This window comes from Poecile atricapillus, chromosome 19, assembly GCF_030490865.1.
Source record: "Poecile atricapillus isolate bPoeAtr1 chromosome 19, bPoeAtr1.hap1, whole genome shotgun sequence".
Lineage (NCBI taxonomy): Eukaryota > Metazoa > Chordata > Aves > Passeriformes > Paridae > Poecile > Poecile atricapillus.
Window position 1 is genome coordinate 7,592,880 of NC_081267.1, and position 22,458 is coordinate 7,615,337.

The 22,458-nt window shown below is 53.4% G+C and overlaps 2 pseudogenes; one reads left to right on the top strand and one right to left on the bottom strand.

Moving 5' to 3' along the window:
- The window catches only part of LOC131586380 (uncharacterized), a 585,722-nt pseudogene that overhangs the window by 119,654 nt on the left and 443,610 nt on the right, over positions 1-22,458 (top strand).
- The window catches only part of LOC131586233 (zinc finger protein 850-like), a 111,747-nt pseudogene continuing 101,834 nt past the window's right edge, over positions 12,546-22,458 (bottom strand).

Sequence of the window (22,458 nt, forward strand, 5' to 3'; positions counted from 1 at the left end):
CTTGGCTGTGAGTCTTGGACATCTATAACAGTGTCTTCCTCGTGCTTTTTTGCCAATTTCAAACATCTCTGCCCTAAACTACACGCTGAACAACATCTCTTTATTTTCCACCTGTTATCTCTTTCCAAAGGAAGGACCAAAGTCTCCTGGGGGTCCAAATCAAAGCCATATTCTTGGTGCCACTCAGGTTTATTCTTCAGGGTAAAAAAATGTGTCTGCACATATCACTTGGTCTCATTTGTCTTTTTTTCTTAAAAATAACATCAACTGTAACAGTGGATGATCATTTAAAGTTCCATTAGGCAGTCCATTTTCACCACTTTCTAATTTTTACCAAGCCTACCGTTGGTTATAGTATTTAATCAGATCACTTTGCTTCAAAAAATGACCCTCTGGGATTCCTCCCAAGTCTTTCTAATGTGCTAAAATACATTCTAGTGGACTCTTCGTGCCTTGGACCAGATGTTCCTTGTCTGTGTCACACCTCTGAGTTTGGAATGGCCACCAGCCGGGACGTGTCCCAAGGAGGCCGTGCCAGCTTCTGTGCAAGGCCCCGTTCCCTTCCTGCTGCGGCTGCGTCGGCAGCCCTGGGGGCTCCTTCTGCTGCCCTGAGCCTGCAGAGCAGGGCAGCGTTTGCTGATGGTTTGAGCTGTTCCTAAAGATCCTGTCAGGCTGTCTTAGACACTTTGGGCAAGGGATTCCTTCCAACCTGGGCCACTCAGGGGGGGATGGGGGTGGCCCCAGGGCTGGTGGCAGTGTGTGCAAGGGCCCTTTGTGACATATGGCCACCATGGGATGGAAATGGACAGGGTGTCAGAGGGCCCTTTGTGACATGTGGTGACATAGGAGCTGGCGGTGACAGGGCCACGCCACAGTGCTCGGTGCACGCGACGGGACAGGACGCGCCAGAGCGGTGCTGTGAGGAGCCCCCACACAGCGCACTCGTTTGTGTCTGACCCGGAGCTTTTCTGAGCCGTCATTCCTGCAGGTGACCTCGAGGCCAGACCACAGGAATTGCTGACCTGTGGCCTTGCTGAGGTTTCTCTTCTGCAGGTGCCCTCGAGGGCAGACCGTGGGACTTGGTGACCCGGAGCTTTTCTGAGGCATCGCCCATCCCTGCAGTCGCTGCCCTTGAGACCAGAGCACCATCCTTGACGAGGAGCCTCCTGTCCTTGTGGCAGGAGCCCTCTAGACCCGAGTGCAGGACTTGCTGTCCTGCAGTCTTGCCAGGACTTCAGTCTTGCAGGCGCCTTCCAGGCACGACTGCAGGACTTGGTGACTTGGAGCTTTACCGAGCCATCCCTCCTGCAAGTACCATCAATCCAGTCACTGTCATGGAGCAGCGACCCCCAAGAGTGCCCAAGTTGGCCTGGGTGGAGGAGGAGGAAGAAGAAGGCCCTGGAGATGCCCCAGCACAGGAGACTGAAGAGGTGCAGCACTTCCAGCCACTGCAGGAGGGTGAGTGGCAGAGCTGGGCCAGCTTGGCCACATCCCATCCCATCCCATCACGTCCTGTCCCTTTCCGTTCCCTCCCGCCCCTTCCTGTCCTCTGGGGATGTGCCCACAGAAAGGATGGAAGAAGGCCTGGGGCTACCCCCCCAGCAGTGGCCACACTCCATCCCCTGGGGCATCCCAGGGCTGTCCCTGCCTGGGGAGTGCAGGGCTGGGCTGTGTTCTCCGGCCTCTCCCGCAGCCCCTCAGCTCTGGCTGCTCTTTGACAGATGCAGCCATGAACGGGACACAAGAGCAGGACCTTGCCGGTGGCCTCTTCCACAGAACAGCGCAGGTACCTGCAGCCATCCCCACCTGGGCTGGGCCTGCTGGCACTGCTCAGCCCCCCAGCACCATGCTTGGAGCTCTCCATGCAATATCCCTCTCTTCCCACCCTTCCTTCTCCTGCCTGACTTTCAAATTCATCAAGTGCATTTGGCAGGAAGAGACCAGTGCCATGGGCACGGGGTCCATGGAAAACGGTGATGTCTACACCACCGACACCAGTGCTGCCATGCTGGAATTGATTTTGGAGGAGGGTGTTTCCATTCCAGAGCAAGTAAGCAGCCTGTGGCCAGGGTTTGATCCTCCAGGGATCGCTTGGCCTCCCAAGCCATGCCTGCTGATCACTCTAAGCCTTTGAGGCCATTGCAGCGTGGTGAGAAGGGAAGCACTTCTCTGGGGAAGCTGGGGACATTCCTGACTCCCTGTGGCAGCTTTCCAAGTCTCCCTGTGCCTTCTCCAGGTGCCTGCCATGGTGAGGTACATCCACCAGTGGCTCATGGCCAATGAGTCTGCTGAGCACAGGCTGGGCAGGACACTGCTGGATCTCACTGAGGCACAGCCTGCTGATGTGGTCATTGCTCTCCTGCGTGTGGCCCCAACGTGTGACAGGTACGGGGCCCACGTGCCCAGAGGGCTCAGGGCTCCCCAGCCCATCAGCCTGCACAGCCTGGCCCAGGTGTCTGACCAACAGAGAGTTCCAGGGCCCTCTGGCTGCTCCCTTTCCCAGCCCTGCTACATCGGCCCCTGAGCCTGCTGCCATGCCATGCCCCCTCAGGGCCCTGTCCCCGCAGGGCTGGGCTGCCTGGGTGCTGCTGCTGGTGAGGGGCAGCGGGCAGAGGCAGAGCTGGCAGCCAGCTCAGCTCCCCACTGCTGCCCAGGCCACGGGGATGTGTCTGAGACCCCCGTGAGACAGAGCTGTCACCCCACAGAGCTGCCATGACCATGTGGAAGACGGTCATGTGCTCGAGCAGGACTGTGGAGCCAGTGGTGCAGATACTCCTTGATGTGCTGGGGAACTGGCCAGAGCACAGCACGTGCACCTCCGATGGGGACAACACGGGTGTCTTTGCCCTGGCTGTGAGTTTCTGCAACTGGCCTTTGCTCACCCCATGGCCAGCCGTGTCTTCAGCAGCTCTGTTTCCTCCTTCCCCCACTGCATCTCCCTGCCTCAGGCACCGGGCTGAAACCTGGCCTAGGGGCAGCTTCAGGGGCACCAGGCCCGATGCTCCCCCTGTGTCTCCCCCAGCCTCTCCCTGCCACGCTCAGGCCCTGCCACAGAGACACCTCGGCACTGAGCGCTGTCTCAGGGTGCTTTGTCCTCTGCAGGCAACTGTGGTGATGTGGAAGTTCCTTCAGGTGCCCTGTGTCCCACGTGTAGTGAATGGGTATTTCCCCCACCTCTTTGTGCATCTGCTCTTCCAAGTGTTCTTCAGCACTTTGGATATGCCAGAGGAAGTTGATACCTTCTGGAAGAGATGCCAGAAGCAACACGGCCTTGCCACCAGCCCCAGCAGGTGCTCCATCCCAGTCCTCCTGTCCCTGCCATGTCCCCATGGCAGGAGCCCGTGCTCCCAGCGTGACGTGGGCCTTGCTGTGCACACAGGTTTGCAGTGCAGACCCTGAAGTCCCTGCTCTGCCTTCTCCGGTGTGACCATGTGGTTCTGGAAGTGGAACGCAAGTGTGGCTGGGACACGCTGCTCTGTGCTGACACCCACCACTATGCCGTGGGTCTGCTGGCCAGGTGAGACCCCCTTCTCCCCACTGCCTCTGGCATTTGTGCCCTGTGTGTCCAGGTGACCCACACCATCCCAGTGGTTGTGGGCACCAAGGAACAACCAAGGAGACTTCAAAAGGCTGGGAGAGGAGGGTGCCCCAGAGCTGCCACCTCCCCAAGGGCCCACGTCCCCTTGCAGGCTGGTGGGGAAAGATCAGCCCTCTGTGAGTCATTCCTGGGAGAGCTTTACTGCTGCTGGCTCAGAGTTTTGCTTCATTTTTCCTCCATTCAGAGAAATGTGCTCTTCATCTGTACACTTGTGTTCCGGGGTAGCATTCTACCTGCTCAGCCTGCTCAGCAAAGAGATGCCATTCTGGGATTTTGCTGCCCTGGCATTCCTTGTAGAGGTGAGCCTGAAGGCCAGCTGCTTTCCAGCTCTCTGCCCTCTCACAGCTGCAGCTGCTTGGGATTTCACTGCCCGTGCTGTGTGCTGCTGCCAGGGCCCAGCTCTGTGTGGTTCCGGCCTCCTGCCAGCCAGCTCCCCTGTCACTGCCCTGTGCCTTTCAGGTCCTGGAGTGCCTGGACTTGACTGAATGCACTGACAGCATCCTGGACATCCTGTCAAGCCATCTGCAGAGCGAGTGCAGGGAGAGGCAACGCTTGGCACTCAGAGGCCTCCTAGTGCTTGGCAAGAATCCCCTGATGGTGAGAAGGGGGCAGTGGCTGAAGCCATGCGGGCAGCGTAGGGATGGGGAACGCAGTCCCTGGGCTTAGCTGAGCTTCAGACACTGAGGCAGCTGCTCCCAGCTCTCCTGCCTCCCGGCTCAGCTGCCTGAGTGCTTTAGGACCAGCCTTTGGCCTCTGGGCCCTGCAGCAGCAGGGTGGGGTTTCACAGACTTCTCTTCCCCACAGGCCAAGAAAATGTGGAGCCTGACTGAAAACCTGCTGGAGCTCCTGCAGGAAAATGATAGTGACGTGGTCAGGATGACCATGGTTCTACTCAAATATTTGTTCCTGTATAATAGTGCCCCGATAGCCATCCCCATAGCCCGGCAGCTGGCTGAGGTGCTCCTGCCACTGTTTGACAATGTAAGGTTCTGTGCCCTCAGCCACGGCCACTGGGTGCTGCCCAGACACTTTGTGCCCTGTGTATTCACAGGCCAGACTGGAGGGGGCCTGAAGCACCCAGTGCTGAAGTCTTTTTTCCTTCCTTTCATACAGGATGATAGCCAGGTGCAGCTGTGCTCCATGTTTGTATTTAAAAAGATGATAGATTTATTAATGGAAGAGGGAAGAAAGGCCCTGAAGTCATACGTGTGCCAGAGCCTGCTCCCACTCTTCTTCCACTGCCATGAGCAGAACCAGCATGTGGCAGAGGTGAGGACACCTGGGCTGCCGGTGGCACCCTGGGAGGGCTCAGCTGCCTCCTGCCCTGGCACCTCCAGGCCTTGGCACACGAATGCGGGTCCTGTGCCTGGGCTTGTGGGGCCATCTCCAGTCTCTGCTGCTCTCCAGGTGTCCCAGGAAACGCTGCATTCTTCAGCCAGATTCCTGAAGAGGAGAGATATTGAACAGATGCTGCAGCTGGATAAGAAACTCTGGAAGTTCAGCGAAGGCCTGGTAAGGACGGCCTGGACGGCCCAGCCTCAGCCTGGAGAAGCTCCCTGTCCCCGGTGCCCAGTGTGTGGGGCTGGCAGCTGCGCCCCTGCCCGGTGCTGCACCCGGGAGCAGCACGGCTTCTTCTCCAGGCTCCTGTGGCCCCGAGCCGGGTGCCGATGGAGCCCCGGCCCACTGGGGCTGCGGGCCGGGGCGGCACCGCGGCTCCCCGGGCAGCAGCCGGCCCTCTGCCCCCTCCAGAGCCCGGCGCCAGCGGCTGCTGGCCGGGCCTCAGGGCTGGGCGGGCACGGGAGGCCGGGGCTGGCCGCAGGCAGTGCCCGGCCGAGGGGCAGAGCCCGCACCAACCCTTCCCTCCTGCCGCTCTCTGCAGCTGGCACAGGACAGGAACCGAGCGGCCGAGCAGCTGCGCCGGGCCCTGCCGTACCTGCAGAGCCCACAGGAGCCCCTGCGAGAGGCGGCCATCAGGTTCATCGGTGAGCCACGAACCCGGGCTCCCTCCCCGCCCCGCCGCAGCTCGGCCCCGGACCCGGCTGCTGCCCCGGCAGCGGCACCCGGGCCCGGCGCCCTGGAGCCCCGGCTGCCCTCGGGGCTGCTGCCGGCCTCTGGCAGCCGTGCCCTTGGGCTGAGTCAGGATGCGGCAAGGGCCCGGGCTGAGCCCTGCCGGGGCGGGAGGGCGTGTGGCCACAGGGCTGGCAGCGCCGCTGGCAGGGAGCTGTGCCGCCGGGGCCCTGACAGGCTCTGTGTTCCCAGGGATGGCCGGGCAGCACCTGAGGGGGCAGAAGAAAGAGATGCTGCTCATTTGTGAGGGTGAGTGAGGGCAGCGGGCTGTCAGCGGGGCTGTCGGGGGGAGCTGCAAGCCCTGGCCTGGCTGTGGAGGGCTCTGCTCCCTGTGTGGATGAGGGGCGGTGTGGGCAGAGCACACCGAGATTTCAGGGGCACGTGGGGCATTCGTGGCCGCAGCTTCGGGCTGATCCCCTCGGTCCCTGCTCCCTGCTGGCCATGGCAAGAGCCGGCTGGGATGGCCCTGGCAGGGGGCTCTCCGTGGGCCCCCGCAGGTCTGGGATCTGACCGTGGCTCTGTCCGTCTCTCTTCCAGCCCTTGAAGACACAGCATGTGACAGCAGCCTGGAGGTTGGAAGCCTGGCACTTCAGACTTTGTGCCTTCTCAGGGCAGGAGACCACGCTCCGATCTCCACCTTCAAGAGGCTGCGAGATCAGCTCCGCAGGGCATGGAGGTCACGGCCTCGTCTGTCGGGCCTCAGCTGGCTGCGCTGCTGGAGCTCTGCAGAGAGCTGATCTGGGAGGCTGTGTCTGCTGGGGCCACATGAGCAGCCAGCAGGGATGTTTTTTCCTTCAAGATTGTTCTTTTGTTTTGCTTTAGTATGTAAATAATATAAGATATGTTATAATAGACAGACTCCCAGGACCTTTATTTTGCTGCCCAGGGTGTGCGGGGCATAGGGGAAGAGGGGGAAAAGGGGGCTTGTGCTCTGCAAGCTGCCCAGGCATGCAGTGGTGCAGGGAAAATGGCCAGAAACCCCTTGGCCTTTGGTGGTTCTGCTGAAGCCACAAGCCCTGTCCCAGCCAGGAAGTGCCCTCTGTGTCCTGCTGCCTGTGTTGCTGCCTGGATTGCTGAGGGCTCTGTCATGATCCGCTAACACCGGCGGGAATCATGAGAGATTCGTTTGATCTCCCAGTGCAAAAGGACACAAAGGGATTTAAGTTTAAATCACAGTAATAGTGCACTTTTATTTTAGTGCCAACAACAGGAGTTATAGCTGCTATGGTTTTTTGAAGGAAAATTTCTGTAGGTTTATGTGATTCTGGAAGGGCTCAAATTAAAGGGGTCATCATTTCACAGGTAATTGCATTGGTGATTCATAGCCAGTAGTTAATTTTCTGTCATGTATCATTTGCAAGCAGGCAGCTTTGTGCATGTCTTCCAGTAGTTGGTCAGGAGTACCAACTATAGCTACAGGGTCTCCCCTTTCCAATGGATGAAGCCCTGCTGCCCAATGAGCTGCGTGCTGAGTTAGGGACCACGGGTTACATCTGTCTCCTGCTGTTGAGAAGACCCCATGTCCCCAGTACCCACTGGCTTCTTGTTCTGTCGGTCAAATCTGATCTCCTCCGGTGAGAGATGCAGTATGTGTTCTGTCTCTGACTCGTGAGGGAGACGCCCGTACTCCTTTTTCAGCTCAGCCAATTCAGCAGCAGTGTACGGGATTTCTTTAGTGGTTGTATGCAAATCAAGATCTTCATCATTGATATGATTATATTCTGTTTTAATGAAAGGTTTCAAGCTAGGACAGCAGTGCTCCCCACAATTTTTCATCAGTTAGTTCTTTCTGAGGGTAAATTTGATTAATGAGAAGGGTTTCCCTCTCCACTGTTTCTTTGGTGAGTAAGCATTCTTTGAATTTTTAACCCATTCCTCTCTTTGGGCCACTGGCAAGAGATGGATCCTATTCCTTTCTTCATCTAATTGTTTTTGCAAAATTTCAACTGGGTTTCGAAAGGAGTCCATTCAAGTTCTTTCCTCACCTTTTTGCTTAAAACAAGTTTCTCTAGCTGCTGTAAGACAAGCGCCCAAAACTGAGCAGAGTATATATTTTTGCCGAGTAAAAGCCTTTGGAACCCATACTGGAGGTCTCCTCCTCATCCTTGTCTCCACCGTGCGCCTACCAATATCCTTGTGACGTGGAGCATTTGCTCTAAGCCACACCTTGGGTCACCCCACTCCCGAGTGTCACGATCCCCTAACACAAGTGGGAGTTGTGAGAGGTTCGTTTGATCTCAGAGTGCAAAAAGGACACCAAGGGATTTCAGTTTAAATCACAACAGCACTAATGCACCTTTATTTTAGTGCCAGCAACAAAGGTTATGCAATAGAGGAGAGAGAGAGAGAGAGAGATGGAGAGAGGGATAAAGAGGCAAAATGCAAAGAGAATAAAAGTGGGGGGTTATAGCTACCAATGGACAAGACAGGGTCAATGGTGTCTTCTTCCATGGGGAGATCTCTCTTGAAGAAACTAACTTGGAAAAGTCATTTTTACAGTCTGTTTCAAAGCAAGGGGCAGCTGGCCAAGAGGTGGGGAAATTCCTCGGCTGTTGTGATGAGCCCCCTTGCTCTGGGAAGCAGGTGTAAGGTACAGAACAGGCCGCTCCTTACAAGTCCCTGCTCAGCAGCAGGAATGAAGGCAGTGTACCTTGACAGCACAACAAGCACACCTGCAAACCATCACCTGGCAAGCTTCCACCTCAACCAGGCCAGAACCCCTGCACAAATTCCCTCAGGGTCTTCAGGGTCTTGGTCTCTGTTTTTGCAATGGTTGTGAGGCAGATGAGGGTAACTTCAGACTGTCTCTTACACCCTAGTAACCCCAAATGACACCAATGACCCCAAATCACCACAAATAACCCCAAATTACTCTAAAGGACCCCTCTGACCCCACACCTGATCCCAAATGACCCTTCTGGCCCCACACTTGACCCCACAGGACACAGACATTTACCCCCTGCTGAGCTTGGTCCTAAACAACCCCAAATGCTTCAAAAACCTCCAAAATTTGACCCTGGGAACTTCCTGGATGAGCAGGGTCTGTTCCAGCACAACAAGGCCTTTGTGCCCTTCTCGGCCAGTGGGCACCCCAAAAATCCCATAAATCCTTGGGGTGGGGTCCTAAATCCTTCTGGAATCCCCAAAATCCCCAAATTCCTTTGTGGTGGGGCCCTACATCCTTTTGGAATCCCAAAATTCCTCGGGGTGGGGACCCCAGACCCATTTGGGACCCCCACCCCTGAAACCCCCAGACCATTTTTGGACCCCAATCCCAAAGCTCCCAGACCCTTTAGAGACCCCCCAGTCTCTTTTTGGGGTAGCCCAGACCCTTTTGGGACCCCAGACCCTTTTGAGACCCCCAGCCCCTTTGGGACCCCCGACCCTTTAGAGATCCCCAGACCCTTTTGGGACCCCCGACCCTTTGGGGTGGGGCGGTGCTGACGCCCCCTCCCCACAGGGCAGTGGCTGTGCCTGGGGGAGGCGCTGGCGCGGGCAGAGCTGTTCCTGTTCCTGACCTCGCTGCTGCAGCGCCTGCGGCCGCGACCCCCGGCACCCCCCAAGGAGCTGCCCACGGCCCCCCTGGAGAGCGGCTTCGCCAACATCGTGCCCCGCTTCCAGCCCCTCCTGCTGCCCCAATGAGACCCCCCCAAATTCCAGACTGCTCCCCAAATTCAGGAACTGCCCCAGGATCGGGACCCTTCCCCATGGCTGGAAAATCTCCCCCCAGATCCTCCCCAGATTCCACTCCCAACATCCCCCCCGCTTCCAGCTCAGGATGGGGCTCTGATGAGACCTCTCCTCCAATCCCACCCCTGAGATGTCTCCCCATCGCTGGAAAATCCCCCTAAATCCACCCCAAACCCCGCCCCAAAATGGGGAATCCCCCCTGAGACCCCCCCCAAATTCAGGCCTCCCCAAAATGCCCCTTCTCAATGGGATCAGGACCCCTCCCCATCAATGGAAATTCCCCCAAAACCCAAAAAATTCTCCCCAAATCCCCTTCCCAAAATCAGAACCCCTCCACGACGTCTGAATTTCCCCCCAAAACCACCAAATGCCTCCCCAAAAATACCAAAATTCCTCACAAATCACCCCAAAACCCCCAAAACCCCCATGCTCCCCCCAAAGTCCCAAATCCACCCAAGACTCAAAATCCCACCCCAAAACTCCAAATTTCCTCCCAACCCCAAATTTCCCCTCAAAACCCCAGAATTCATGAAAACCCCCAAAATTTCCCCACCCCCCCAAATTTCCCCCAAAAGCACCAAATTTTCCCCCCAAACCCCAATTTCTTTCCCAAAACCCCAAATCCTCCCCCTAAGAAACCCAGAGTTCTCCCCAAAACCCCAAATTTCTCCCCCAAGCACCCAAATGTTACAAAAAAATCCCAAATTTCTGCCCTAAAACCCCAAAATTCCTCCCAGGACCTCCGAAGTTTACCCCCAAAACCCCAAATTTCCCTCCAAACCCCCAAATTCCTCCCAAATTCCCCCCAAAAACTGGGAGAACCTCCCAAAAAAATAGCAGCCCCTCTTCAAAACCCCCCCAAAATCACAAATCCCTCCCCAAGAATAAACAAAAAAGCTGAGAACGTATATTTTTTTATTTCATATTTTTCACACCTTGGGCAGGGGTGTAGGGGGGGAAATCCCAGAATTCTCAGGATTTTTCACATTCTTTTGGAGAGAGGGGGTCTTCCCAACTTTTCCAGCAGCCCCCCAGGCAACAGCTCCTCAAAATTCCTGCCCCTCAGTCCCCCCAAATTAAGTGCACATAAATAAAAAAGAGGAAAAAAAAAAAAAAAAAAAAAAGGGAAAAGGGTAAAAAAGAAAAATAACAGAAAAAAAAAAGACACCCTCACCCCAATTTGGGGGGAGGGGGACGAAGGTAAAATTGCGGGAGGAATCGAACCCCCAGAAAAAAATTAAGGGACCACTAAAAAAATTGGGGGAACCACCACAAAAAAGCTCATTTTGAAAAATTCTAAAACCATTAAATAAATGGCAAAGAGGCAAAAAACCTGAAAATTTGGGGAGGAACCCCCCAAAAATGTGTCAAAAATGGGGAATTCCCCCTTGAATCCAAGGGATTTGGGGGAATTTTTTTTTCCCAAAAGCTGTGGGTTTTTGAGGGTGGCAGGGGAGGAGAGACTCCCTGCAAATTCCTGGGGGTGTCCTCGAGATCCAGCGAAGGCACCTGGTCCTGGAGGGAGACAGAAGGGCCATTTTAGAAAAATTAAGGGAATTTTGAGGGATTTGGGCAAATTTTAGGGAATTTTGGGATTTTTTGTGGTCTCGGGGGGGTCTCAATTTTGCGGGGTCTTGCGTTCCGGGGCTGCAGGATCATGTCCAGGGAGGCCACAGTTACCAGGAACAGGCATGGGACACTAACGAGACGGGATTCTGCTTAGGAAAACATTTATTCAGCTCAGGAACAAACTCAGATCCAGAGACAGCCCCAAACAGAGGCAGGGAGATGGGGTTTGAGAACCAGGGTGGAGTTCAAGGTCAGGGACCACTGGGAACACAGCAAGGGAGAAACCCCAGGGGCCCAAACCCAATCAGAAATCCCTGGGCTGCCACCCCACGAGGGGTCCAGGGTGGAGTTTCTTCCTGGGCTCACAGAGCCCATCCTCTGAGGCAGAGGGATGGAATTCCCTCTTGCCCACACCTCTCACTTTAACTAAACTAAATCTCTGCCTCCCTGGGTGGGGGAATCTCACACAAAAACTCACTCAGTAATGGGCTCCTGCTCCATTCATCATCCCCAAACTTTGGCTGTCTCATTGCAGACCCCACCCCACCTTCTCAATCCCAACCTCAACCCATCCCATCCCTGCTGGATATCAAGACCCCCTTCCCAAGCCCTATTTCCCCCATTTCACACCTCCCAAACTCCATCCCACCCATCCTGCCCCACCCAATGCCCATCTCACCCCTCCTGATTTGCATCCCACTTCACCCAATCCCCTTCCAACCCCATTCCACCTGATGCCTTCAGAAGGCTGACCTAGAACAGAGGCTGGACAGAGTTAAGTATAAAGTTTATTAGAAGAATTTAAATACACCATGGGCAGTACAAGAGCCAGGCCAGGGCTACAGCCAAGATAGACCAGAAATGGTCACAAAAATGGACAAGTGATCACAAGGTCTCACATTTTTAGAAGTTTAGGTCCATCTGCATATTTGGGTTCATTGTCCAGTTACAGCTTCAGATGATGAAGTCCCATCCTTCTTGTTTTCTCTCTTCAGTCCACCCTTGTTTATGCTTTTGGGCCTGGAACTTGTAACAACTGTCCTTGGTATCAAGCTAGAAAAGGAATTGTTTTGTCTACCTACTCTGTGAAGAGAGCTCACTAACACATAATATGAACTACAAACCTAGGCAGTGTAGAATATGAAAAATATGAAAGCTAAAACTTAAGGCAACACACCCTGAGGGGCTGTGGAATTGAATAATTTTGGAGAGGTACTGAGTTGGATTCAGTGACATTGAGTGGTTTTGAGGTGAAAGATTGAACCCTCTTGTCTCTTTGAGTGCCAAGAAATGGAGACAACTCCACCAAATAACCCCACAACCCCCAAATACTCCCAAGTATCTCCCAGATTCCCTTGAAGCACTAGTAAAATGTGAGGTTTTAGATACCTTTGATGAATTTGTTGATTTTTACCATTATTTCTCTGTTCTAAATAGATAAAGATGAATTAAAAGATAATTGAAACCAAAATAAAATGACCTCCAGCCCACTGTGTTCCCAACGCAGATCACTGGGAACGTGGGTCATCAGGTCCTGTCCAACGTGGGTCCTCTGATGGGGGATGGAGCTGGAGCAGCGCACGAAGCTCTTCCTGCACTTGGGGCACTCGCAGGGCTTCCCTTACCGGTGCTTCTGTTGGTGTCGGGTCAAGGTAGATCTCTGGCTGAAGCTCTTCCCACATTGGGGACACTCACAGGGCCTCTCCCCAGTGTGGATGCGCCGGTGCCTGATGAGGTTGGAGTTTCGCTTGAAGCCCTTCCTGCAGTCAGGGCAGCGGAAGGGCCTCTCATCCGTGTGAATCTGCTGGTGCCTGAGGAGATGGGAGCTGGTCTGAAACCTCTTCCCACACTCAGGACACTCGTAGGGCCTCTCCCCAGTGTGGATCATCTGGTGGATGGTCAGTTGGGACCTCCATCTGAAGGTCATCCCACACTCCCCACACTCATAGGGTCTCTCCCCAGTGTGGGTCCTCTGATGGAAGATCAGGCTCTTGCTGTGGCTAAAACTCTTCCCACATTCCCCACACTCGTACGGTCTCTCCCCAGTGTGGGTCCTCTGGTGGATGGTCAGGGAGGAGCTGTTTCTGAAGCTCTTCCCACATTCCCCACACTCGTAGGGCCTCTCCCCAGTGTGGATGCGCCGGTGGGTGATGAGGGTGGAGTTGTGCTTGAAGCCCTCCCCACAGTCAGGGCAGCGGAAGGGCCTCTCATCTGTGTGAATCCGCTGGTGCTGGAGGAGATGGGAGCTCCTCTGAAACCTCTTCCCACACTCAGGACACTCGTAGGGCCTCTCCCCAGTGTGGATGCGCTGGTGGATGGTGAGTTCAGAGCTGCAGCTGAAGCCCTTCCTACATTCCCTACACTGATAGGCCCATTCCCCAGTGTGGATCATCTGGTGGCGGATCAGTTTGGTGCTCTGGCTGAAGCTCTTCCCACACTCCAAGCACTTGTACGGCTTCTCCCCATCCTGAAGCTGCTCATGGACCACCAGCTCAGAGCCCTGGCTGGATCTCCGGCCGCCTTCCCAGCACAGGGTGGGTCTTTCCTCCTCAGAGCACCCTGGGATGGGTTTGGAGCCCCTCCTCCTGCGGGATCTCCGGGGCTTTTCTTCCCTGTTGGATTCCTGCACTGTGGAACTGCTCAAATCGGCCTCTTCCAAGAGGTTCTGCTGCAGGGATTTTTCCTCCCTGGTTTCCATCCTCAGCTCCTTGTCTGGGGGAGGAAGGACAAGGAGAGGATGGGATTTGCCTCCGTGCCAGAGGGAAGGGGAAGGAGATCCCCCCAGCGCGTCCCCGGAAGGACGGCGTCGGCAGCGGGGTTGTCCTGCAGCCGGGGGCCAGGCTGGGCTGGGAGATGGAGCAGGAGAGAGGGGGAAAGGGGCACTGACTTCCTCCTCACCGGCCTGGGTGTCCTGGGGCATCTTCCTCTTCCTCACAGCAGCCTCCTCCTCCATCCAGCCAAGGTTTGGGAATGAGAGATCCTGGTTTGGGGAAAAATATAATGCACGAGCACATTGGGTTAGGGTGCTCCTCCTGCCCAAGTTCATCTCTAGAAGTTACCGGGTATCTGGGGCCCATAAAAACCTCCCAAACACCAAGATTCACCCCTGAAAATGCCTCCCAGGAGTTCCCCATCTCTGGTCTCTCCCTTTTGGTGTTCAGGGGTTCCCCGCTGTCCCAGCTGCTGGGGGTCATGCTTGCACTGGGGTTCCTCTGTCTACTCAGTCCCTGCCCACCCCAGGTTGCTCGGAGTGCCAGAAATCCAAAAAGTCCCCCCCATTTCCATCTCCTCATTTAGGGATGATGGGGCTTTTTGGATTCCTATGGTCCCTTATCCCGTGAATCTCTGCTTTGGGGTGCAGAGGGTCCAAGGAGTCCCCCCTGCTCCATTTCAGGCTGTTGAGGGTCCCGTGAATTGTGGCGCTTCCCCTCTCTGGGCTCCCCACTTTGGGGTCCTGGGGGACACAGGGCTCTGCTCCTCCCGGCTGCCTCTGACAGCAGCCACCACCATGTGATAAATGTATCTATGAATAAAAATTCGTGAAAGCCTAAATAAATATATCTGTATTTATAATGATATAAGAAAATATAAAATATAGTGTGGCCCAAGGATTCCTCCCCAGACCCAGCAGCAAATACCCATTCAAGAGATAAGGATTCTAGCCGGCACCCAGATAACGATTCTAGCCGGCGCCCATCAACCTAAGAGGATAAGCAGGACACGAGCCATCAGGCTGGACAAAGGAACGAGCCCGGACGAGATACTCATCACCGGACCTGAACGCCCCACCCTGCAAGCCACAGTTGGAGAAGCAATCAAACTGGACAAAGAGAGAAGCCCAGCCGAGATATTCATCGGCTCCAACCCGGACCCAACCACTCCGTCCTGATAGCCCAACCCAAGATGAAATCAAGAGACACTCAGAACCTTTTTACATGCGAAGAGAGTCTGCCCAAATGTCTATTGATTCAGTTTCTCAGCGCCAGGAAATCCATTCAACCAACCATCTAGGATCGTTGTTGAATGGTGCCTACTTGAAATTTGGCCTCAGGACACAAAACCCCTATAAAAACCCAGGACAGAGAACCCTCCTTCGTGGATTTGGGAAAATCTGTACCTTTGAGTATCGACCCCTGTCCACCCAGCGCTGCGTTGATATATTTTATTGTGGTTTTTCTTTTTGTTGTTTGTTTTATTGAAATTGCTTTATAATAAATTGTTTTTTTATTTAACCTCATTTTGCCATTGCATTTATAACAACTAGGAACCCCCAATGCCCCCCAAGGGGCATTTTCTGCTCAGCTTTGGAGTTCTTCATTCTCCAAACATCCCCCCCATAAAACCCAACCCAGGGATCCCCCAGGATATCTGGGTCAAGCTCCCCCTCCATGGTCACCTGTGGGATGGGGGGGGTGATGATCCCACAGGTGGAGGGCTGTGTATTCAAGGAGTGCTCGACCTCGTGGTCCCTTCTACTTCCCCTGATCTTCATTTGTCCCTCTTCTTCCTCCTCTTCATCCTCCTTAACTCCACCTTCTTATACTTCCATCCCTTCACTCTCTCTTTCTTCATCCCTCCTCTTCCATCCCTCCTCCTCCTCCCCCAGGAGCAGTGACACCCTCGGTGCCCCGTTCCCAAACCCCTCACAGCCCACGGCAGGAGCGGGGATGGAGCCGGGACAGGTCGGGATGGGCAGCGCGGGGCTCTCCGCTGCTCCCACCCGCTGGGGACGGGGGGAACCCGGCCCGGGGAAAAGGAGAGGGAAACTGGGAAAATTGGGGGCTGCAGATCCAACCTGGGGCTGGCTGGGGACCCTGGCTGGGGACTGCCAGCCCTTGGGGCTGCTCTGGGGAGATGCGGGAGGGGGGAACACAGAGAGGGCTGGGGGATCCCAGGAGTGGCAGCACTGGCAGGGACTGGTTTATACTGGGATCATCCTGGCAGTGGCTGGGATTGCACTGGCTGTGTACTGACATCATACTGGGATCATACTGGGAGGAGCTGGGCCCATGCCAGGAGAGACTGCGATCACACTGAGGGAAACTGGGATCATACTGGGATCAGACTGGCAGTGAGTAGGAAACAATTGAGGGGACAATTGAGACCAGGTTCGTAGGAAATGGGATATACTGGGAGTTACTGAGATCATGCTGAGGCTGACTGGGAGCAGCTGTGAGCAACTGGGGTCATGCCAGGAGCAACTGGCAGGAACTGGGAGTTCCTGGGTGCATGCAGGGGGTAACTGGAAGCAACAGGACTTATACTGGGATGAACTGGGATTCTGCTGGAGGTGAATACGATCATGCTGGCAGGGAGTCCAACTCCACTGAGGCTGACTGGGAGTGGTTGTGAGCAAATGGGATCATGCTGGAAGGAATTGGGAGGAACTGGGAATATGCCCTGCGCTCCCCAGAACCCCGGGATCGCCCCCCATATGTCCCATAAGTCTCCCCCAGACCCTTCAGGATCCCCGAGTGACCCCTCAGCACCCGTTCGGATCACCCCAAAGCGTCCCTGGATCCCTGAATGCTCCCGACCCCACAGATTCCCCTTCCAGCCACTGCTGGGAATTCATCTCCCATCATCCCACAACACAGTTCCGCGCCCAAACCTCCTGCCGTGCCCCGCGCCCTAAAGAGCCTGGTTACAGCTCCCCAGGTTCCCCCCAAGTGCTCCCGAGCCGTATACATTCGCTCCAAGCACCTGCAGCACGGCTCGGACGCAAAAGTTTTCTCCAAGCGCTTCCCCACACCGCCAAACACTCCTTCCGAGTCACTTCCGGAACTACAGCTCCCATCATGCTCCACGGCGCCCATAGAGCGCTATTCCAGCCGGGACTCCATCTCCCGTCATGCCCCGCGCCTCACCGGAACCCATTGGAGCTGCGCCTACAACTCCCGTGAAGCTCCGCGGCCCCATTAAACCGTATTATACCGGCGCCTACAACTCCCGTCATCCCCCGCGCCCCATAGATTCCCTGTTACAGCCCCCCAAGTGCCCGCCCGGACCCCAAAGGGCCCCCAGATTCCCCTCCCTGACCTCCAAGTGCCCCCCTGGACCCCCAAGTGCTCCCCCGGACCCCGAATTGTCCCACAGAATCCCTAAGTGCCCCTCCAAGTGCCCACCCGGCTCCCCCAAGTGTCCTCCAGACCCCCAGGTTCTCTCTAAATTCCCTCCCCAGACACAAAACTGCCCCAAATGTTCCCCAGAAAAGTCCCCATGGACCCCAAAGTGGCCCCTTTTACCCTGTCTGAGAAAATTATAAAAATTATGATCAAAGAACTAAAAATAGGAATAATTAGCATAAAGAGGGTGAAATAGTAGTCAATTAATTAATGAAGGGAATTGTGGTACTTAGAATCAAAGACCGATAATGTTTTTAGTTGATAAAAATGTATCAATTCTTTTATATAAATATAAAAAATAGGTTATAAAAATACAGAATAATATTATTATAAAAATCAAAATTGTATTTTTATAAATTAATTAGATTTTAATGATAAAGAAAAGTTTATAAATGTTTTCAATGTTTTGGGATGTCAGTCCCAGGTGGGCGATGTCAGACATGCTGAGGCTCGGGATGAGGAGCAGGTTGTCCAAACAGGGGCAGCCCACAAGGGGCTCATTCTTCTCTGTGACCAGATGTCCTCAGGAGACATTCAGCATCAGGATTGTAAAGAGTAAATCGTGACCTCCTGATCAGTACACAAAGATGTTTTACAGTTTGAACAGTAGAATGTTGTCACCGTAAGGGGCCTTCTTTGTTAATGTACCTCATGTTGTGTCATGTTTGTTAAATAAAAAATGTTGTTGTACCAGCCTTCTTTGTTAAAATATTGTTATAAATTAAATTAGAATTTTGACAACTAGGTCCCTTTGGTTAATGGCAGTTTAATTAAAAATGAATACAATTTACTAAATTGAAGAGTAATGTGGTATAAAAGAATACAGTTCAGTAAAATAATACAGTTTAATAAAATTTAAAATTTATATATAATCTGCTAGTAATTAAGTATGATTAAAGCATAAGAAAAACCAACCAGGGTACAGAGGCTTCCCACCCTGCCTCACATACAAAACAAAGCAATTCAAGCTAAACTTATATACTGTATGCTTATACATATTCATTAATGTTTCCTGTAAGTTTCCTCCTATTTCCGATTTTTCTGACGTTACGTCACTATTCCTCACAGCGCACGCCTCACTTGTTGTTAGGAGGTCTTCAGTCTTCTTTTGGTGGTCTTTTGCCAAAGGCTTCTCCTCTTCCTCATTGTCCTTTGGATAACCTTACAGGTTTGCGCATGCGAACTAAGCCTTGTGTTATGTTAGTCTACTAATTAGCCTTATGTTTACTAATCTTTAGGCCCAATGCCTAAATTTGTTCTAATTTTGGTCCATCTTGAGACACCATTTATCTTCTAAACTACATCCTGTACCTTAATTTTGACATGTAACATCTGCAAAGGGGTACATCTGCTTTGTAACACTGATTCTTCATTGTTTCTAATAAGAACTTTAATTACAGTTACAATTTAGTTAGCACGAAACAATTCCATTTATTACAACTGAAAATACCCCTTATGCACCTTTTTATTGGTTTCCATGCTAATGGCCTTGAATTCTTCCTTGCTATGGATAAACTTGTATTTTCTCAATTTCTTCTTTTGCTAACTCAATTGTTTGGCCTGCAGCCCAGTTGCTAAGCCCATCCACATTCACCTCTTAGTCTTCAGAGGGAAACTTTGAGCACAGTGAGAATCTCCCAGTGTGCAAGAGGGTCCCTGTGTGCCAGCTGCAGCTGGGGCCTCAGCCATCTCCTCTCTCAACAGGTTCCCCTCTGCAGCTTCACAGGAAAGGCCAAACACCTCCCTCAGGGACACCTGCACCACACATTTCACATCTCCATGCCCATACGTGATGTCCCTGTCACAGCTGCATTACCAGCTTGCTGCTGTGCAGATGCTGCCACCACCCAAAGCAAGGCCCTGTGTCCCTGAAGGGACCCGCCCTGCTCTGTGGCCTGGACTGAAGGTGGGTCCCTCCTGCCAGGGCAGGGCCCAGCACAGCTCTTCTGTTCCAATAAAGAGATGGAGCTCTCACCCCAGTGTCTGGCTGGTACCACCAGCAAAGCCCACACAGCACCAGCCCTGGCTGAGCTCCATGTCCAGGAGCAGGCAGGGCTGACCACGGTGTGGGCAGGCAGGAGCCAGGCAGGGGCTGCTGTGACCAGCGGCGGGGCACTGAGGGGCTGGGGGAGTCCGTGTTGAGCATCCCTGGGATGAGGGCACATTTCCTTCAGTGGCATCACCTGGGCCTGGACCTCCTCCAGTGCCATGCCCAGGAAAAGAGGCAACCATCAAGAGCATCTTCTGGGACACCGCCTGACCAGCAATGTTAGCAGGCAAAACCAAGGTTTTGTTTATCAATGACCCTTTGATGAAGTCAAAGATTTACATTAAGGCCAGACCAGTAGGACAGATGGGAGTACTTCCCTCTGGGAAGGGGCTCCTGTCACTTCACAGTCTCCATCCCCCACCAGGAACCGCAGAACTTTGGCCAGCCCCACTCCCCCTGTGGCCTTGTCCGACCTGGGGGGGAGGAGGATGAACCAGAGCCCTGTTACCTCTTCAAAAGCCAGAAGCCAAAGAAAAAGAGAAATTCCCGGGCTTAAGATTCAAAGGGTGATGTTCACAGGTTGATATCACTTTTCGATGATCAAAACTACTGTCAGTTCTCGGAAATGACCAGTTATAGGCCAGGAGAAAAAACTTCCATCAGCCTCCAGCAACCTTAATTTCTTTAGCTGTTTATCTTTTTTACTTAAATGTCAATCTATCACACACCACAGCAGTGACAGCCCCAGTGTTCCGCTCTCTGTGACACCACAGCAGTGACAGCCTTGTTACTATAACGTTAAATGTTTCTGAAAATGTTTCTTAAAACCATGAAGAATGTCTGGTATTGGGGATGGTCTAGCAAGCTGAAATGTTCACGGTAACGGGAACTGGTGCTTGGGAATTCCAGAATACCCACCCAGAGATAAGATTTGTACATGTTCGTACGAGGATGAGCTAACTCTCATGAAGCAATATTGATAAAGCTAATCAAGCAATATTAATGAAGCAATATTGATAAGGTTGTTATAGTGATTACTGCTACAGCTGAAATTGTAGAAATATGTGCACTTTGGACAAAGACGATGGAGCTAGATTTGGGTTGCTGATACCCCTAGTTCCCATGTGCTTCAATCAAGCACCTGCATATAATCAATCTGTGATTATGTGTGTTCCTGAACACTGACATCAGCGTCTCCCTGCACCCAGGGCAGCTCCCACCAGAGACCCTCCCCTCATTTAATTCCCAGTCCAGGAGCTACAACAAGCATGGGTGAAGTTCTGGGGGCTGGCAGGGAAATGTCACTGTAAGATCTTGCTGCACTTGGCTCTCGGCCCCTTCTCAAGAGCTTTGCCTTCAAGGGCAGGAACATCTTTTCCTTGCTGGGAACTGGAATTCCAGACTCTTGGAGTGTGTGCCATGCAGGACCACACAGACTGGGATCCATGGGCTGGGATTGCACAGACTGGGATTGCACAGACTGGGACCGTATGGATCAGCACCAGAGATTGGGATCACATGGACCGGGACCACATGGACTGGGATGGCTGCACTGGAACGATGCGAACCGAGGTGGTCCCACCCCGCCCAGGGCTCCCTCCCAGTTCCCTCCCAGTTCCCTCCCAGTTCTTTCCCAGTCCCTCCCAGCCCTTCCCAGTCTCGCCCGGGGGCATGGCCAAAACTGCCCGGAGTGAACGCGGTGGTCCCAGAGTGATCCCAGAGCTGATTCCGGTCCCGGTGTCGATCTCTGTCCCGGAGCTGTGGTGGTCCCAGTGTCGGTCCCAGAGCGCTCCCAGTCCCAGTCTTTGTCTCCATCTCACTCTCAGTCCCGGTCTCGGTCTCGGTCCCGGAGCGGTGCCAGTCTCAGTGCCGGTGCCAGGGCTGGTTTCAGTCCTGGTCTCAGTCTTGGCCTTGGAGCAGTTCCTGTCCCAGTGTCAGTGCTGGTCCTGGAGTGATCCTGGTGCTGACCCCAGTGCTGGCCCAGGAGTGATCCCGGTGCTGATCCCAGTGCTGGTCCTGGAGTGATCCCAGTGCTGATCCCAGTGCTGGTCCTGGAGTGATCCCGGTGCTGATCCCAGTGCTGGTCCTGGAGTGATCCCGGTGCTGATCCCAGTGCTGGTCCTGGAGTGATCCCGGTGCTGATCCTGGTGCCGGTCCAGGAGTGATCCCAGTGCTGATCCCGGTTCTGGTCTCAGTCTCGGTCTCGGAGCACTCCTGGTGTTGATCCCAGTCCCTGTGCTGGCCTCGGTCTCAGTCTCGGAGCAGTCCCGGGGCACTCCTGGAGCCGATTCCGGTCCCGGTGTCGATCTCAATCCCAGAGCTGTGCCGGTCCCGGTCTCAGTCCTGGTCCCGGTCTCAGTCCCGGTCCCGGAGCGGTGCCGGTCTCGGTGCCGGTGCCGGATTCAGTCCCAGTCTCAGGCCCGCTCTCGGTCTCAGTCTCAGTCTCCATCTCGGTCTCACTCCCAGTCCCGGTGCCGCTCGAACCGAGCCCTTTTTGGGTGATTTTAGGTCCCTTTTGGGCGTTTCAGGCCAGGTTGGGGGATGTTGGGGCCCTTTGGGTGATTTGAGGCAAAACCAGCGACTTTCAGGGTGGATCTTGCACCATTTGGGAGATTCAAGGGTGATTTTAGGCCATTTGGAGTGGGTTTTACACCAGTTTGGGCATTTTTATGCCCTTCTGGTTGCACTTTGGACATCTTGGGATGATTTTAACCCCATTTGGCTGATATTGGGCCAAACCATGCGGATTTATCGCGGAGTTCAGGTAACTTTGGATGGTTTTGCTTTTCACCTTTGTTTACCGAAATTTCAGCAGATTCACTCCTTTTATTTTCCTGTTTTTTTCAACAAACTCTTCATAAAAAATGCCCCAAATGCTCTCAAAATCCTACAAAGTTCCAGAAAAAATCCACAAAATTCAACAAAAAACCCACAAAACTCCCTAAATCTTCTCAAAACCATACCAAATTCCAGAAACATCCCAGAAAATCCCCACAAATTTACACAAAATCTAAGAAAATACCTCAAAATTCTACATGTCTACTCAAAACCCCTCAGAATTCTACAAAAATTCCAACAAAATCTCCTCAATATTTTAAATAATTCAAAAAAATCCCACAAAATAGCAAAAGAATCCCACACAATTCCCTACATGTTCTGAAACCCCTGCCAAATTCCAGAGACATCCCACAAAATCTCCACAAATTTCCACAAAATTTAAGAAAAGTCCCTCATAATTCTTTGTCTCCTCAAAATCCCACAAAATTCAAAAAAATCCCACAAAATTGCAGAACTATTCTCAAAAGACCAACAAATTCCAGAAACATCCCACCAAATCTCCAGAACGTCCCACAAAATTCCAGAAAAATCCAACAAAATCCAGAAAAATCCAACGAAATTGCAGAAATCTTCTCAAAACC